An 18900-nucleotide genomic window follows, 5' to 3' on the forward strand; every position below is an offset into this window, starting at 1 on the left:
GGTAGTGCCCTATAAATGGGAAGTTGTTTGTTCTACAGAGGATTGGGTGTAAGGGGAACCCTAGGATGAACTACAAGCCCTAATACACTATAGAAGGCACCCTTCACTCACCCTACCAAGTGGTATACAGCAAGACGAAGTCTTAAAAAGGACAACCCCAGAACCTCAGGAACTTCCTTGTATGACTCTACAGTACAAAAGCTCCTGCTCCTACTCCTACACATTTTTCTCCAGCTTGAGTTTAAGTCTGCCGGACATCTCCTTTAAAGCAGTGTCTTCTGTTTGTTAGATGGCATGTAGCATGGAAATGCTTTATGACGTCTTCCAGCTTGCTATTTTACTCTGCTTCCTGATTACTTTGACTTTGGTCATTAGTTGTGCTCCTGCATTGTAACTACTGTTTTTCCTCATTCTGAACCCAGGTTACTATTTAAAGGGATTCTGTCATCTCAAAAATCAGTATCAAAGTAAGCATACCACCATATGGGGAAGGTGGCCTGAAAACCTAACCATACCTTTCTTGTGAAGGTCATCCCCAATCCTAAAAAAATACTTACATTTGAATGCAAATAAAGGTTTTCTGTGCACTGTGGCAGGGTGTTTCTGTCATGAGCTCCTGGCTTCCCCGCATCATTGCTACTTTTGCTGACATCTCAAGGACTGTCAATCAAACAAAAGCGTCTGGCTGGGGCAGCGTTACTGGTGGAGCGATGGTGTACCCAACAGAGCATCCTGTCCATGGTGCACCAAGCACCTTATTTGCATAAAAATAAAAAGAAGCATTTCTCTGGATCAGAGGATTGGATATTCACAAGAAATCTACAGTTATATTTGGGAACACCTGCCTACAGGACGGCATGCTTAGTCAGAAGCTTAGCTTCGGTTTACCAGGGCGTATATACCGTTCTTTCGTGTGTGAGTATACATTAAAGTAAAATTTCAAACATTTCCTATCAGATGCCTTATATTGAACAATATGCCTCTTTAGAAGCATTGTTTAAGAGCTGCTAGGGGGTAAATCAGTGTAATATACAACATCCTATACCAGACAATACATGCTGCAATATATCATGTGCATGAGCCCTTACCTGATGTGGGAGGGAAAAATTTACAAGATTTGATGATTACCACTCATGCTGTAGTGCATGGTATCCATATTTCTAGACCATATGATCATAGCCAAAAAGGCATATTTCCACAATTAAGAACCAACAGTGTAAAAAAAACATTCATTCTGCAGCAGTGATGGACAGTTCGCAGTGTTCGCCTATGAACACATGCGGGCTGCCATCTTGACTCACCCGTCCGGCGATGCACAGGTAAGCCCTTACCTGTGCCGGGAGCCGGTCTGAAATCAAATGCAGTCATCGGGAGGAGGCAGTTCCGAGAACAGCCGCCGGGGGTCTTCATCAGGCTGTTCTCGGAACTTCCTGCTCCCGGTGACCACATTTAATTTCAGACCGGATCTCGGCACAGGCACAGGTAAGGGCTTACCTGTGCATCGCCGGATGGGTGAGTCAAGATGGCAGCCCGCATGTGTTCATTGGCGAACACTGCGAACTGACCATCACTGTTCTGCAGTATGATTTTTGGGCTGATAAGTGGATGATATTCTACTGGGTGGTACTTGTCTACAGACTACCAATTAAAGCAAATGTATTTATAATTTGGAGTTACATACTCTTTTATAACTTTTTTTCCAAACAGCTGAAGTCTTCAATGTAAAAGTTGGTTAAAGTTTTTAGTATTTTGAAGTTCAGGTGTCTTTTTCTCATGTAAGTTTCAGGCAATTGCTGTCCAAAAAAAAATCATACACATTTGCATATATGTGTATGATAAATGCCGCAAATAAAATAAAACGGGCTGAAAATGCTAAAACTTACAGGGGTTTTTCACCCTTTAGGTATTGATGACTTATTCTCCAGATAGGTGATCGACATCAGATCTGTCGGGGTCTGACACCTCCACCAAGCATCTGTTTTCTTCAGCTGCCAATACAGAAACTAAACAGTAGATCAAGTCATAAGCAGAAGGTTCTGTCCACTGTGCAGTTGACGTGTCACTGTACTCCAGCTCAGCTCCCATCTTAGCCCAAATGGTGGATGCACTTCTTTTTTCTTCAATATGGAATATACTCTGTGTCAGGAGAGGATCGAGAGCACGGGAGAAAAGTATACATCAGGCATGGCGTTTTGGTTTAGCGCCCTTCTTCCATAGCCATAGAAACTCTTGGTTCCCAAAGAAAAAAAGCTATGTCTGGTTTCATCAATTAACATGTGATTTCACTTTGCATGTTATTCTTTAAAGCTGTTCAGGTTCTACAGTATACAATATATACCGGTCAATAGCTCCATAGAAATGTAGCAAACAGGATCACAAAAGGGGAAGAAATAGCACAAATTTTCAGGAAAATATGCTTTTAAGCATTGTAATCCTGTCACTGTATGCGGCCTACATGCCAGCTTTCAGCCGGACAAAAAATGCTACACTCAGCATTTTTTGTCTGTTCGAAAGTCGCTGTATATGTCAATAAGCGTCCGGATTACCGCCGGATCCCATTACAGTGAATGGGGATCCAGTGGTGCATGGTGGCATCCGGCTATGCTGGATATGGTGAGCTCACAGCGGAGGTGTGAACCCAGCCGTAGGCTGTTTTTTAGCTGTGCTGATAAGTATTTCAGAAGTAACAGTTTGTAAGGCTGCAAAAAGACCTCTGTCCATACAGTTCAGCCTGTTATCCTGCAAGTTCATCCAGAGGAAAGCAAAATAAAAGTGAGGTAGAAGCCCATTTTCCTCATTTTAGGGGAAAAATTCCTTCCTGACTCCAATCAGGCAATCAGAATAACTCGCTGGATCAACGACCCCTCTCTAGTAGCTATAGCCTGTAATATTATTACACTCCAGAAATACATCCAGGCCCTTCTTGAACTCTTTTAGTGAACTCACCATCACCACCTCCTCAGGCAGAGAGTTCCATAGTCTCACTGCTCTTACCGTAAAGAATCCTTTTCTATGTTTGTGTACAAACCTTCTTTCCTCCAGACGCAGAGGATGTCCCCTTGTCACAGTCACAGTCCTGGGGATAAATAGATGATGGGAGAGATCTCTGTACTGACCCCTGATATATTTATACATGGTTATTGGATTGCCTCTCAGTAGATTTCATTAGGTCTGTACCCTATATAGCTACAATGTGTCATGGCTGCTAGATAACCTATATACAACTGCTAATTTGTGAATCAGATATTCCTGGAGAAATAAAGAGAAAAATCTCTTTAGGACTAGGTGTTTACTGGGATAAGCAAATATGCCAGGGAGAGTATATTAATCAACCATGGTGTCAGTGTAGGCCTGGCCTTGTGTTGCTTCAGGATCTCACCATAATTGTATTCACTGCCACCATTGGAGTTTAACTCCATGCATATTAATCTACTTCTGGAATAGTCCTATGGATTTGTCAATATACAATTTCAATTTCTCTCTTCTGTGTTCATCCTGTTCTAAATTCATAGGCACTCTGTGGGTTGTAATACTTTGCGATATTTGTGGCGTTTTACATTAATTGGTTTCCAGATGTCTCCTGGCTGTGTATACAGCTCAGCCATTTAAACTAATCTTATTGGCCCCTCTTTGACTATTTCAAATGTTTGGAAGTATTCATGGATTTCATATATCCCAAATTCTGCTACACAAAGTTCTGCATGTATTGTTCATTTTTACTACAGGGTTTTGCATATCTATGGTAAGCTCTATAGTATGATTGGGGATCCCTATATTTTCAAAATATGTCTATTTTTTTTATTTTTTTATTTTGAGAAAAGGGTGGTGCTAATATGAAATGAGTATATAAATATAACAGGTAGTTCTTATAAAAAAAAAAAAAAACTGATATAACCACCACATGTAATATACCGTATGTTTGAATTTGTTCTCCAAGCATTGATCTTACAAGCCATGAATAAAGAATGGCACTTTGTTCACTTACATATCACCACTTAACAGACTATGGGTGTATTTCATACACTGAGATAAATGTTTGTGCAGCATGTATATAATATATACTGCTGTGCACGCATACACTACGCTGCAAGAATTACATTTCAACATAATGTAACAATTAAGCCAATTTTGGAATTTATGATAAACTTTTATGACTTGATCAATGATGGTCCCACCCAGGCTAGGACTGGCCCATAGGGAACGGGTGAATTCCCCGGTTGGCCCAATCCCCTGCACAAGTGGCCACATGGCACAGTAGACTGATTGCATTGCATATACACTCACCTAAAGAATTATTAGGAACACCTGTTCTATTTCTCATTAATGCAATTAATATCTAGTCAACCAATCACATGGCAGTTGCTTCAATGCATTTAGGGGTGTGGTCCTGGTCAAGACAATCTCCTGAACTCCAAACTAAATGTCAGAATAGGAAAGAAAGGTGATTTAAGCAATTTTGAGCGTGGCATGGTTGTTGGTGCTAGATGGGCCGGGTCTGAGTATTTCACAATCTGCTCAGTTACTGGGATTTCACGCACAACCATTTCTAGGGTTTACAAAGAATGGTGTGAAAAGGGAAAAACATCCAGTATGCGGCAGTCCGGTGGGGCAAAAATGCCTTGTGGATGCTAGAGGTCAGAGGAGAATGGGCCGACTGATTCAAGCTGATAGAAGAGCAACGTTGACTGAAATAACCACTCGTTACAACCGAGGTATGCAGCAAAGCATTTGTGAAGCCACAACACGCACAACCTTGAGGCGGATGGGCTACAACAGCAGATAACCCCACCGGGGTACCACTCATCTCCACTACAAATAGAAAAAGAGGCTACAATTTGCACGAGCTCACAAAATTGGACTGTTGAAGACTGGAAAAATGTTGCCTGGTCTGATGAGTCTCGATTTCTGTTGAGACATTCAAATGGTAGAGTCCGAATTGGCGTAAACAGAATGAGAACATGTATCCATCCTCTGATGTCTACTTCCAGCAGGATAATGCACCATGTCACAAAGCTCGAATCATTTCAGATTGGTTTCTTGAGCATGACAATGAGTTCACTGTACTAAAATGGCCCCACAGTCACCAGATCTCAACCCAATAGAGCATCTTTGGGATGTGGTGGAACGGGAGCTTCGTGCCCTGGATGTGCATCCCTCAAATCTCCATCAACTGCAAGATGCTATCCTATCAATATGGGCCAACATTTCTAAAGAATGCTATCAGCACCTGTTGAATCAATGCCACGTAGAATTAAGGCAGTTCTGAAGGCAAAAGGGGGTCCAACACCGTATTAGTATGGTGTTCTAATAATTCTTTAGGTGAGTGTAGATAAGCAGTGTACAGCACCTCAACTAGTCTGTTTATATGAAAACTAGGAAAATTATTTAACAAACTACCCAAGATGCATCAAATGGGTAAGATAACTTGTAGGTCCAGAGGCAGGCCAATCAGTATAATCTTTTTTCAGGGACCAGCCTTCCTCAAAGGGGCCCCCATAATGAATCATCTTGTAGAGCCCTTGCTGCTGCCTGTAAGTAGACATTTGCATGTGGCTGCACAGTGGGCCCCCAGAATGAATTTTACTGGTGGGCCCTAGGAACCCCAGTCCAACACTGATCCCACCACAAGACCATATGAAGAATTCACTTTTACTAATCTTGAGAATGTGAGCATCCAGTTTACCTACTTAGTATATCCACAGTAACTCTATTATAGTATATGTGACTTTCCTATATTATGACTTTTACTGTTAAGACTTTCACATTATATTTAAACATAGCTGCCCTGGTGATCAGTTAATCATTTCAGGTCTTGTACCTGGAATCCCTAATGATCAGCTGTTATCACTGCAGAGGAAAAGTGGTATTGTTTGCCAGCAAATAAATTGCTGACCATGAAACACATGGATGGGCTTGGTCTGCTAGAACAAGAGCCTGTATCTGCTCTGGATCATAGTTGTGGAGGAGCCAGAGCAGGGGAACTGTATGGTCTGTACGTCCTAATAGGGCACAGGAACAAGGTTCTGGTTATGAATCTTCTGCTAGAAGCTTTCTGTTCATAGAAATCCACAACCTCAAAAAGGTCCAGTCTAATCCAAGACCTTTTTAAAGGGTTTTTCTGAGATTTTGGATAGGTCATCAATATCTGATCGGTGGGGATCTACATCCTGGCACCCCTGCTGATCAGTTGTTTGATGAGGTCATGGCACTCCTGTGAGAGCTGGGATCTCTTTCTAGGCTAGTGACATCAAGTTCATTGGTCACATGGCCTAGAAGTAGCTCAGTCCTATTCTAATGAATGGGCTGGGACTGCAATACCAAGAAAAGCCACTATCCAATGGATCTCCACAAAGGCCACAGTGCTTAATGGAGCACTGCAAACAGGTGCCGGGTGTCAGACCCTGCCAATCTGATATTAATGACATATTCTCAGGATAGATCATTGATATAAAAACAAACTGGAAAATCCCTTCAACACATTGGTGGGTCCAATGCAAAGGCTTCATTAATGCTGCCCTTCCTAAACATTGTGTTAATTGCCATAACATATCTACGCAGTTCATTAAAGATCATGAAAACAATTATATCTATGTTGCAGTACAAAAAGACACATTCACAAGAAAGTTGTTAAGTCACAGGTGACGCTTTCTCTTATTAAAGTCATTCCTTATCTTTTTTTCTCTACCTGGTCGGGACTTTCATAAAGACATGACTGACCTCTGGAGAGGTTGCTGCCCAGACATCTTTGGTTGCTTCCTTTTTTAGCACCCTTCCCATCTTCTACATACTTATAGATTAAGATTGCAAAACACATAATCTGAAATGTACAATGAAACCATTTGAAGTACATGTATATATCATATATGTATATGTCAGTCTTTGTTCTTGGAGACAGAACCTGCACAGGACCAATATTTTCCTCATGACCCAGCAACTCTGCTCCCGCTGTCAGGTCCTGGGCTGCAGACATGAATGTAATAAATCTATATACCATTTGATTTTAAAGTAGTTATTAGAGATGAGTGAATTTCAGGTTATGAAATTTGTTCACGCTTCATTTTCTGGTAAAAGGTGAATTGCGTTATGGATTCCGTTACCACGGACCATAATGCAATTCTATGACGGAATGCACAATGGAATGCCTTTAGAGGCATTCCGTTATTCATTCTGTCATAATAGAAGTCTATGGACTGCAAAACGGATCCGTCCCGTTTCCTTTATGTAGGGCAGCGTGCAGCTGCCAAGATGCCACTTGCCACCAGTTTGGCCATATTTTAGAGCTGCAACATTACTGGAGTGCCCAAAAGCACAAGGTGTGCAATACTCAGAGACATGGCCAAGGTAAGAAAGGCTGAAAGACGACCACCACTGAACAAGACACACAAGCTGAAACGTCAAGACTGGGCCAAGAAATATCTCAAGACTGATTTTTCTAAGGTTTTATGGACTGATGAAATGAGAGTGAGTCTTGATGGGCCAGATGGATGGGCCCGTGGCTGGATTGGTAAAGGGCAGAGAGCTCCAGTCCGACTCAGACGCCAGCAAGGTGGAGGTGGAGTACTGGTTTGGGATGGTATCATCAAAGATGAGCTTGTGGGGCCTTTTCGGGTTGAGGATGGAGTCAAGCTCAACTCCCAGTCCTACTGCCAGTTTCTGGAAGACACCTTCTTCAAGCAGTGGTACAGGAAGAAGTCTGCATCCTTCAAGAAAAACATGATTTTCATGCAGGACAATGCTCCATCACACGCGTCCAAGTACTCCACAGCGTGGGCTGGCAAGAAAGGTATAAAAGAAGAAATCTAATGACATGGCCTCCTTGTTCACCTGATCTGAACCCCATTGAGAACCTGTAGTCCATCATCAAATGTGAGATTTACAAGGAGGGAAAACAGTACACCTCTCTGAACAGTGTCTGGGAGGCTGTGGTTGCTGCTGCACGCAATGTTGATGGTGAACAGATCAAAACACTGACAGAATCCATGGATGGCAGGCTTTGAGTGTCCTTGCAATGAAAGGTGGCTATATTGGTCACTGATTTGTTTTTGTTTTGTTTTTGAATGTCAGAAATGTATATTTGTGAATGTTGAGATGTTATATTGTTTTCACTGGTAAAAAACAAATAATTGAATGGGTATATATTTGTTTTTTGTTAAGTTGCCTAATAACTATGCACAGTAATAGTCACCTGCACACACAGATATCCCCTAAAATAGCTAAAACTAAAAACAAACTAAAAAACTACTTCAAAAATATTCAGCTTGATATTAATGAGTTTTTTGGGTTCATTGAGAACATGGTTGTTGTTCAATAATAAAATTAATCCTCAAAAATACAACTTGCCTAATAATTCTGCACTCCCTGTAGTGCAGCAGTTGTGTGCGGTTCTGTACTACAGCTACACAGAGGGGCAAACACTATTGGTACAAATAATTTCTACTGGTGTGATTAACCAGTTGCCCCCCAAAGAAACTGATTGAAGCAGGGTGTTATATACCAATAATATACTTTCTATATAGTGCATTTAGGTAGTGCAGCAGTTGTTTGCGGTTTTGCTGCATTACCGCAGCTACAGATAGTGACAAACACTATTTGAAGAAATAATTTCTACTGCTGTGATTAACCAGTTGCCCCCCCAAAAAACAGATTGAAGCAGGGGGTGTTATATACCAATAATATACTTTCTATATAGTGCATTTAGGTAGTACAGCATTTGTTTGCGGTTTTGCTGCGTTACGGCATCTACACAGAGTGACAAACGCTATTGGAACAAATAATTTCTACTGATGTGATTTACCAGTTGCCCACCCCCCAAAAAAAAAAACTGATTGAGGCAGGGGTGTGATATACCTTCTTCCACAAACACTACTCTTCTATAGGGACTTTGTCGCAGGTTCATGTTGAAAATGACAGGTAGAGGAAGAGGCAGGCCATTCCGCAGGGGTGGTAGGGGTCGGGCATGTGCACCAGGCCGGAGCCCCAAAGTGGGAAGTCGCAGAAGGTGCGTGCAATTACGTCTAAGGATGTACCAGACTTGGTTAAGTGGCTCACTCAGCCTTACACTTCTGCACCCTCCTCATCCTCTCTATCTGCACCCTCTTCACTTTCTGCTGTGTGCACCCCCTAAAGACACCACCACCACAACCATATCCCCTCCGCCAGAGTCACAGAAATTATTATCCCATCCATTCCAAGAAGACCTTACTGATGCACAGTCATTCTTGGCATCGGATCAGGAAGAGGAGGTATCAACGGCCGCCACCCAGCAGTATGACGACAGTATGACCAGATTAGTCTAAGGAGGGTGGTTCCTGCTGTTGCTACCTACTCTGAGATCTCTAATGTCAGTGGTGGTGAAGGTGATGATGATAATGTGTCGTTGGATGTCACGTGGGTGCCCAAAAGACAGGAAGAGAAGGGGAGTTCCGAGGAAGAGACGGAGTAGGGAGGAGAAGCAGGCAGAGCTCGCAGGGCACAGGAGGCAAAAAGCAGACTGCTAATGTATCTGGAACTAGCCACCCACCATGCACGGTTGCATCTGGCGCTCCCAGGACGTCGGCACATGGCTCCGCAGTGTGGGCTTTTTTAAATGTGTCCGCTGGTGACAATTGTGTTGCCATCTGCAGCCTGTGCTTGCAACGCATAAGTCGCGGTAAGCCCAACACTCTCCTAGGGACGACCACCTTAAGAAGGCACCTGGCCTCCCATCACCGAGCCCAGTGGGAGCAACACCGTCAGAACCCACAAAGCCACACTCCCGGCGCTCCCCTTCCTGCCTCTTCTCCTTCTCCTCTCCCAGTTGCACTCCACTCCACCTTCCACCGTGCCATCATCACGTTCATCTGGCAAAAGGCAGACTTCCTGACTTCCTTGCCCCAAATGTTAGAATGAAAAAAGATGATGACGCCGGATAGCCCTCTTGCCCAACGGCTGACCGTTGGCTTGTCAGATCTGCTAGTCCGCCAACTACTGCCATATAAACTGGTGGACTCGGAGGCCTTTAGAAAATTTGTGGCCATTGGCACACCGCAATGGAAGGTTCCCGGAAGGAAATATTTCTCCCAGAAGGGCATCCCAGACCTATATGGCCACGTTCAGCAGCAAGTGAATGTATTTCTGGCACACAGTGTCGGTGCCAAGATACATCTGACCACAGATGCGTGGTCTAGCAAACACGGCCGGAAAGATACATAACTTTTACTGCCCACTGGGTGAACCTTCTGACGGCCGTCAAGCATGCAACCCGTGGCACCCGTGTAGATTTGGTGTTACCACCATGGATTGCATGCAGGCCTGCCTCTTCTTCTCCTCCTCCTACTCCATCCTCCCTCTCCTCCTCGGCTGACTCCTCCTTTTCCGCTGTTATCGCCTCTTCCGCTGCACCCCCCAAGCTCCCCAGAACCTATTTGATGTGCCAGGTGAGACGTTGCCATGCTGTGCTGCGTCTATTGTGCCTGGAAGCCAAGAGCCACACCGGTCCTGCACTCCTTTCAGCTTCTGGTCACAGGCCGATCAGTGGCTAACCCCGCTCAATTTGACAGTTGGTAAAATGGTTGTGTGCACCGCGGAAAAAAAAATCGCATCATTAGGGATTTTTGAAATGGCGCTTTTTTTTAAACACTCGATCTGCATATACAGCGATTGTTCTAACATGCATGTGAAATGTAATCAATTACACTGCTTTAATGTCAAATTACTTACAGTGATCAGAAGTTCTTCCTTAAAGTCACGAAAATTGTTGCCAATCATCTTTTCTGATCGCATCCATCTCTGGTCTGGTGGAAACTGCTGTAGTAGGCTGCGCCTATTTTGCGCATGCGCGAAAATTACATTGCCGATATTTAGCATTGAAAAAAATAATGAATGGAGATCGCAAATTCGAATAATACATCTGGTATGTCACTGTCCATGTTGTGGGACTATTTGTGCACTTTTAGTAATTATTTGGTGGCTGCAAATATGACCTGAAGGTTTTTCAGGTTCGCCTGCCATTCAAATCTATGGGGTCCGCTGTGAACACACGTTTCGCAAACATTTCAGCATGAACGCGCATTCGCGTTCGCGAACCATCCTGGCCAATGTTCATCCATCACTAGTCCCCACAAACAATTATTCCCTCCTTTTGGTACCACAGAGTATTATTGGGCCTGAAAACCAAAAAACTGATACAATTTTCATATGCATGCAGTCAGTGGCCCAAAGATGGCAGCATGATGCAGAGATGTCATTTTGCTGCCTGAGCACTGGCATTCTGTGCTCTCAATGGCCCAGCACAGCTTTCATGATGATGTCAGCGCATTGCACCGCCTGAGCCAGCCCACTGACACACTAGAGAATATTGCTGGAGGCTCCCTACCCCATCATAGTTTTCAATAGTGTCTCCATCTTGAGGATACAGATACCGTACAGTTGAAAGTGGTCAGATGCAAATATATTGTGCTTTAATCCCTTATAATTCTGGAAGTCATTGATGTTCTGCAGTCATAGATGTTGCCAATCAATGTTCTCTAGACATATTAAGATTATTTTGATTGAATTCCCTCTTTAAAAGGATTGTACAGTGTCAGAATATTGATGACCTATACTCAGGATAGGTTGTCAATATCAAATCAATGCTGGTCTGACTCCCGCCACCCCTACTGATCTCCTGTTTGAAGAGGTTGTGGCACTTGTGTAAGCACCACCTCCTCCTCAGTGTTTACTTGTACGCCATATAGATGGTAGTGGCGGTATAGTGTAATTACACCTCCCATTTCGGTTCACTTGAATTACACTGCACCACTGCTAGTGGCGGTATAGTGTAATTACACCTCCCATTTCTGTTCACTTGAATTACACTGCACCGCTGCTACAAGCTAGACTACGTGCACTTAAGCACTAGAGAGGATTCAGTGCTCAGGCACAGCCTCTTCAACCTGCTGATCGGGGAAGAGTTGGTGGGGGTGCGAGAAGTTGGGAATTCCTGCCAATCCGATAATGATGACCTTTCCTGGGGATAGGTTATCAATATCCTGAAACTGCACAACCCCTTTAACGGGACATTTGGGGGGCATGGATGACAGTTACACAGTCACATATCTGAAATGGAGCTATACTACTGTATGTTTTCATAGACAACCATTGGATTCAATAATGATCTAAATTCAGAAGAACTGCGCCGGCTACATGTTTTGCAACCATAGTATGGACCCTAAAATTTGGTCGTATTGTGTCACTCCTTAGATACTGTACATTTAATAGATAGACCAGCAAATCTGAATGTTTTACTTTATAAACTCATTAACATGTGCAGTGCCAAAATCTGCCATGTTTTTGTCCCCCTTAACGAGGCGCCAGCTTTATCATTGGTAGATGATTTGTTTTCAGGAACTCGGGCAACCTCAGTAGTGTCATAAATGGTTATATGATATCATATTCAATGATAATGCAGTCAGTCATTTTCTACAAGTCAGTAATATCAAATTTGGTGGGGTTATGAAGCATAGCGATGCTTTGCTAATACAAAAACAATGACCACCATCCTTTAATCTATTCAGTTTTTACGAAAGAACATTTTTTAAGTTTTGTTTCTGCTCCATTTGTCCCATATCAACTTTTAATGGTGAATTACAGTCATTTTGCTGGTTTATTACACCACTTAGAGCTTTTTTATTATTTCGATAATGCTGCAAAAAAATGTAAAAAAAAGTTTGCTACAGAAACCGACAGAAAGGGTTAAAGAAAATATATTCGGTTGCATCTGCTTACCAAATCCCTTACTTTAGTAGAAATTCAAATTTTGTAAAGATTATTCGTTTTATTGATGCATATAATTATAATCACAAGCCATCTGCTGATTTGGCAGGCATGGGTGAAATTCTCTAACTCTCATAACCTTTCAAGTACAGTACCCTTGGGACTCTATTTCACTTTTATTTTTTGGAAAACATGTAGGGACAAACAAGAGAGGTCACCTGGTGAATGTCAGACCTGTAAAATGAGTTTGTGCTGTTAGTGTGGTGGCTGTAAAAGAAAATATTCCATTTTCCATTTTTTTTTTCTTTTTTTTTTCGAGAGACATTATCTGAGTTTCCAGAATGATCATTGGGAAATTATCTATTTGGGCACCAGTTCTATGCACAGTAAAAAAAAAAAGGAAGTAATTTCTATTCAGTGGAAAAGTTTCGCACTGAAACGGAATTAAACCAAATAAATCTGGTAGAATGCAAACAGTGGTGATTTTTTATATAGGTGAAATTTATCTTAGTGTTAAATAGTTAGTCAATGGAATATGTTCTCTGTACAGAATGTGGATGTTTCTAGGCAAGCCTACAGAAATTTTGTCAATCTTATATAATATGTTCTGCAACGTTTTTTTGTTTTATTTTTTATTCGGCGGTTGAGTGAATTTGCTCCTGGTAGGGGTCATGATGCAATGGGCAATGCACATACAAGAGAAATCATCAATACATGTGGTAGATTTATAATTTGGATTTAGCTAATCTTTGCCTATATTCCGATTTACATTGCATGCCTTAATATTTATATGACGCGCATCCTACTGTACTTAAGTAAAATGAATTTCACTTTATTTTCAGGAACATTATTCTGTGACATTTCCATTATAATCCACAAAGCACATTCATGCTGATGTAAGGTCAATGTACCCTCACTGGAAGGCATGCTACAGGTTTGCACGTGTTAAATTATATATGGGATAATGAGTTGTGGATATCAGAAGTCATAGCTTTGAGTTAAAAGAAAACTCAGGCTGGTGGGATTTATTAAAGGAGTTGTCCAGGATTTTAATATTGATGACCTATCTTTAGGATAGGCCATAAATATTAGATTTATGGGGGTCTGACTTTGGGAACCCCAACTGTTTGATGGGACTGTGACACGCAGGCTGTTTATGACCAGACTCGGTGCTGTACATCCTGATCTGCAGTAAGCTATGGTAAAAGGTACAGCTACTACAAACTTTGTAACCTCACCAGAGTGCCACAGCCTCTTCAGACAGCTAATCGACAAGGATGCCAACAGTTGGCCCACCACCAATCAAATACTGATGATCTATCCAAAGGATAGATAATTGAAATAAAGATTCTAAATAAATGCCAACTTTTTTGCTGGGCCACAGAACGGAGCTAAGGATGTGGACAGCACACGGCCCCATTGAAGTGAATGGGTCCGCATCCGAGCTGCAAAAACGGTGGCTCGAATGCGGACCCAAACAACGGTCGTGTGCATGAGGCCTAATAATAATCTTTATTTATATAGTGGCAAAATATTCTGCAGCGTTTTACAATCAGGGGGTTCATGTACAAAGAGAGCCATAAATAACATAGCAGCAAATAGGTCAACTATTAAAATATGAAGAATGAGGTGCCTGCTCACAAGAGCTTACAATCTATGAGGAGATATGGGTAACACAAAAGGTAACAAGTGCTCGATTTGTACAATGGTCCTGCATTCTTAACTCAATAGGGGAGTAGAAATTAGGTTGCAGGAGCCAGTCACCAGCCGATATCTGTACTGCTTGTGAGTGCATGGGTTGTGGTGGGTACTGATAGATCAGGTTTAGAAGAATGATGGAGTAACAACATGATCTAGATTAGTATTTCCCAACAAGGCCTTTAAACCACAGTGCCCTCCACACAGATAACGACACTGAATTACCACCAAGGCAAAGATCACATGCTGCTAAGCACCTATATAAAACATAATGGGGGTCATTTATAAAAACTGGTGTAAAGGAAAACTGGCTTAGTGCTCATAGCAACCAATCAGATTCCACATTTTATTTTCCAGAGCTCCTTTGAAAGGTGGAATCTGATTGGTTGCTATGGGTAACTAAGCTATGTTTTTTACACCAGTTTTTATGAATGTATTTATCTTATTTATTGAGACTGGTGCCCCATGACATCAACTGTAATTTGCACCTTTTGTTTACTCCACAAATCTGATGCCAATTGCTTAATAAGTTACCCTCATAGTGTCTACCCTCTGAGCCACACGTAGTGCAGGTTCAGGACATAGTCTCAAGATAAAGCATTTTGCTACGTTTTTCCTATTTTACCTCAAGAATAAATAAAAAAACCTGTAGAAAACTTCAAAGAAATTGTCTGCCAGAAATTCTTACCGCTTGTCTTATCGCCTTAAAAAGGGAATGTGTCATCAGAAAATGACCTATTGTTTAAATCACGTTCTTATGTTTAACATATTTTTAAAGAATTTTTGATGCTGCTATTTTTAACTTTCCATGTCAATATCTATATTTAAACAAAAGCCATAAAATCCTGCAGTTTTTCGCACTGGCCGCTAAGCCTAATAATAGGCGCCACTTCTTGGTCTGTACAAATCAATTGAATGCAGTTACCTGCTTATCTGTTATTCTAATCCTGCGTGCAATGATATCACCTCTGTGTATAGATAGGACAGGATCCACCATTTCCTTGTACAATGACCTCTGTACAGGTCACAGAGCATGCCTAGAAAAGTATCCCATAGAAGTCAATGAGGTCCCCTACAGACCATTGTGTCTATGGACCATGAGGCTGCTGTAAAGCAATTTTCATCGCGGGTGACGCTAGGAATACTTGTCCCCATCACTGCCTGCCATTGGCTGCCCCCCCTAACACCTGATCTTTTTATCCGCATATGGGAAGAAGCAGTGGCGGCCGTGCGGGGACCAAGGGCGACGTCGGTGCCTGGGAGCAAGGTAAGTATATTGTGTGTTAGGGGCCCAGGCATTGGGTGGGGGCATTTCAGAGGTCGGATAACCCCTTTAAGGATATAAAACCAAACATAACCTACAGGGTATGCTTGCAGTGCATGCCAGAATTCTGACAAATAAAAAAACTGGACCCAGCGTAGTTTTTCTGCCAATTTGGCTCGATTTATGGCAACGTGGGGTCAAAGCAAAATTGACTTCAAAACTTCCCTTCATGATAAATTCCCCCCTGAGTGTCCCGCAGTAACAGAATCTCTACAAGTTGGGACTGCATTTTTTTTTAATCATTTCTAATAGTTATACAAAAGTCTAATAAATAAACAAAACATTTCTAATAATAATTGTAATAACAGTAAGAAAAACATTTATTTAAAGAGAGATTTATACAAATGTAAGAATGACCCAGTCTATGGGTACAGCGTTTCCGGAAGAAAAAGCACACAGACTGGTGGCCGGTCTGCAAAATCTTTGCACTACAAACATGGGCACTCTGCAAACATGGATATAGCCAGTGTGTTTGTCCACAGTCAGAGCTACAGATGAACACAGTGTAGTTGTGTAATGACAGGAACAGCTGACTCATTAGTAGAGAGCAGGGAAAGGTAATTAACCCTGGGAAAAGTACAGCTGCCATGCGGGCTGTTCCTTTCTGTAGGATCTGATTAGAAATTAGTGTTAAACCAGTGATTCTTAAAAAAAGAACTGTCATTGATAATTCACTTTCAGGTGGACCCAAAAAAAGATTGGTGTGAAGTAAGAGCACAGAGTAGGATTTCTCATTATCTGGCATTGGAAAAGATCTAACCAGACACCTGTCTGGCGATTAATGAAGGTGGGGCTAAATAGTAAATGGTATACGTGGCATTGTTGTCACACCTGTTACAGCGTCATTTAATTCACTTTTCACCAGAGCTAATTTTTTACCTATTAAGCAGGTTGGCGTTTGGGGCCTTTTCCAAAAATGATTATTAGTAACCACTTCTGATGTAAATCAGGAAAATAAATCCGCGTTATGGCGAGCTTACCCAAGAAACTGATGGCTGCCAAATTGCAACTGAAGAGAGAATAGGCACGGTGTGATCAAAATAGCTAAAATAGATTAAAGCTTATTGACTTTCTGCCTTTTACGTGCTACATTTTTTATATCTTGTATAATTAATAACATTTGAAAGGCACTTACGTTTGTTATAAAAGACGGATAAAGCTATGTCCGTAAGTCACAAAACAGAAAAAAATAGAAACCCGTTAATTTATCCAATCCAATCTGATAGTTTTTTTGATAGGGACTGTTATCAGAGATAACCCCTTTCAAAATGCAGCCCCTGGGGTATCAGCAGAACGTCCCAGCTCCCTTAACCCCCGGCAAACAGGCCGCTAAGTGGATAATGTAAGATTACATGATACTCACTCTGTTGTAAGACAAGGAATGTTTGAGGCTGGCAGAACAGAGGAGGTTCACAGAAAGTGGGGATATTATGAGTAAGGGTGCGTACAGTATCCAAAACATGTCAATGTAGCTCCACCTACCTTCAGTGTTTGTCTTTGTACCTGAAGATTTGATTTTATTACATTATCTTGGCTGAATTCTATACCTTCTCGATCATAGAGAAGACTCCCAAGCAGGAACCTCCCCCTCTAATATGCCCATATGTCTAATAGTTTATGATAGATCCATTAACCAGTGGGTTTAAAAGTCCATTTACACACTTTTAGCATCTCTTTGAACCATTGTTTCCCATTGCATTATGCAAATAAATATTGGGGTTAGAGATGAACAGATTTCTCAAATTTTGAATTAGGTTCGATCCTGCCGAATCAGTTAACTAATTCCATTTGGTTTGAATCGATTCTACCCAATCAAAAGTGCTTCAAGTGGCCTGGAAATTGGTGTATGCCACTCTGAGACCTCATAGGTCTCATATTTTTTCTCAATTTCTCTAAATTTTGTTCCTCTGTCTCTCCTTCTCTCTCCCCAAAATTTACCTGAATTGAATCAGCAAAAATTTGAATTCAGATGCAACTTAAATTTTTACACAATTCATGTTGTATCTGAAAAATTTTGAATTGATTTGTTCATCTTTAATTGAGACAAACTTACTCATGTAAATTCTATTGATGTCCGGCAGGGGCAATATTCGAATCTGTGATATTTTGCAAATATTTTATAGAATATTCGTCATATATTCGTGAATTTGAGAATTCGGTTATATATTCTTGATTGCGAAAATCGGCAATGTATTATTCGCGTAATGCGCGCAAAATACCGGAGTGGGTCACTTATGCTAAATATTTCAAGCTGGTATAAGTTTCCTGAGACTGGAGAAAATGGTTGGCATAGCAGAACATTAGAATAGCTTTATATGCAGATAGAGTGCTCCAATATATTTGCGCTTGCAAATTTTTCGGCAATTAATGATGCGCATATTTTTTCTATTGGTTGCTAGGGATGTTGCTAAGCTGTGACAAAGCCTTCTCATTGACTCACAAGCTAGAAGTAGGGAGGGATGATCACCTGACATGTACTGTGTTAAAAACAAACAAACGAATATTCGTCATTACGAATATATAGCACTATATTCTAAATATTTGCAAATTCTTGAAGTGGCGACTATATATAAAAATTCGCTTTTCGAATATTCGTGCTCAACACTAATAAATTCATCATAATTCTGGCTGTAATTGAGCCAGAATTAGGACATTCACCACTTTTAGTAAGTGTCAAATGGCTGTGGTTTAGCAGAAAAGGTGTGTGGCTTAATGTGAGACACTGTAGAGCCAAAATGGTCTATTCCAACCTTATCTGGCGCAAGGGCTACATTGTCAGACTAAACTGATTCCAAGGAGTATTACCATCTGAGATATTTAGGACATATTGAAAGTATGCACTATATGTGTCTGATAATTACCATTTTTATGTCCAGTACTCCCACCTATTTGGAGAATAGGGTCCTAATCTCATCTATTTACACTTCACGAAGGAAGAGGCCACACAAGAATGAACATAGCCAAATAAATGCATGCTTACCTCTCAATCTCACCGATTCCTTTCTAGAAATAGAGACCCCGTTGTTCCAATGTATAAAGATTCTACAGATAGCCAAGCTGCCCAATTAGTACTTAACCTTTTGCTTACCGCCACATGACTATATACATATGACAGTAAGCTCTTAACTGTAATTTTACCCAATGGC

Source organism: Bufo bufo, chromosome 5, assembly GCF_905171765.1.
Source record: "Bufo bufo chromosome 5, aBufBuf1.1, whole genome shotgun sequence".
Lineage (NCBI taxonomy): Eukaryota > Metazoa > Chordata > Amphibia > Anura > Bufonidae > Bufo > Bufo bufo.